Source organism: Neophocaena asiaeorientalis, unplaced genomic scaffold (genome assembly GCF_003031525.2).
Source record: "Neophocaena asiaeorientalis asiaeorientalis breed wild unplaced genomic scaffold, Neophocaena_asiaeorientalis_V1.1 scaffold84, whole genome shotgun sequence".
Taxonomy (NCBI): domain Eukaryota; kingdom Metazoa; phylum Chordata; class Mammalia; order Artiodactyla; family Phocoenidae; genus Neophocaena; species Neophocaena asiaeorientalis.
Window position 1 is genome coordinate 5,209,998 of NW_020173656.1, and position 1,034 is coordinate 5,211,031.

The 1,034-nt window shown below is 66.2% G+C and overlaps 1 protein-coding gene across 1 annotated transcript in view; it reads left to right on the plus strand.

Annotated features, from left to right (window-relative positions):
• The first annotated feature begins 466 nt into the window (after positions 1 to 466).
• Positions 467 to 1,034, plus strand: part of KLHL29 (kelch like family member 29) — a 314,685-nt gene continuing 314,117 nt past the window's right edge. Inside the window, exon 1 of the mRNA XM_024747808.1 lies at positions 467 to 723. The gene's annotated coding sequence lies outside the window, so the exon portion shown is untranslated. The remainder of the gene's footprint in view (positions 724 to 1,034) is intronic.

Sequence of the window (1,034 nt, forward strand, 5' to 3'; positions counted from 1 at the left end):
GTCTGTGTAGACAGCGTGTGGAGACGGGGAAGCGGTGGAACTAAGAAAGTCAGTGTAGACAGGGTGGGAGTCAGTGTAGACATGGAAGGCTGGGGTGGCCTGAGTAGGGGCTGTCTATAAACAGAGAGGTCCTGTGGATTCAAGAGGGTCAGTGTAGACAGGAAAGTCCGTGTACACCGAGGAGAGTCGAGGGTCGGTGGCCAGGATTTACAGGGCTAGCCGTGGTTCTTCAGAGACTTGGACAATTCCTGCTCCTTACCGTGGCTGGAGTGTCATAGGGAGGGCGGAAGCTGAAAGACGATTGGACTTTTCGTTCTCAAACTTTTCCGCCAGTTTCCTCAGGTGTTGAGAGACGACGGCGAGCTCGCCTCGGTCCCGTCAGCCAACCCTGGGCGGGCGGGGCCGGGAGGCCGGGGCCCAGGAGCCGGGGCCACGCGCCGTGCATCTGCCGGGCGCGGTCGAAGGACTGACTTCCCTCTCTCGGGCATCCTTCCTGGACTGCCGGGAGGCGGCGGCGGAGGAGGAGGAGAAGGAAAAGGGGGAGAAGGCGGAGAGCAAGAACGCGAGGAGGTGGACCTGGATCCGTTTCTCCCGGCCAGGACCCGAGCGGCCCCAGCTACAGCTACCCGCAGACGCCGTCCCCTATCCATCAGCCCTCCTGCGCCCACTCGCGACCCCAGGCTCTCTGCGCGTCGGACCGGGGCCAGAGCCGCGCGGCCGGAGGTAAGAGCCAGGCTAGGACGCCAAGGATGCGGCGCCGGGGACCCAGGGTCCTGGAGGCTGCGTGGGGCCGGGCCGGGCTTGGGAGCGGGGCCCGAGTACCCAGAACGCTGGGCTCGGCTCCCGCGGCGGCGGCGGCGGCAGGAGCCTCCCGCGTCTGGACTCGCAAGGCTGCAGGAGCCCTTGCGCCTGCGCTGCTCCAGGGGGGAAAAAAGGCGGCGGGGGGGGAAACTTCCTGCCCCCGGGTGTGTATGCACAGGGGCTGCCCGAGGCCAATGTCGCTGTGGTAGGGGGCGCTGGAAGCGAGTGTGACA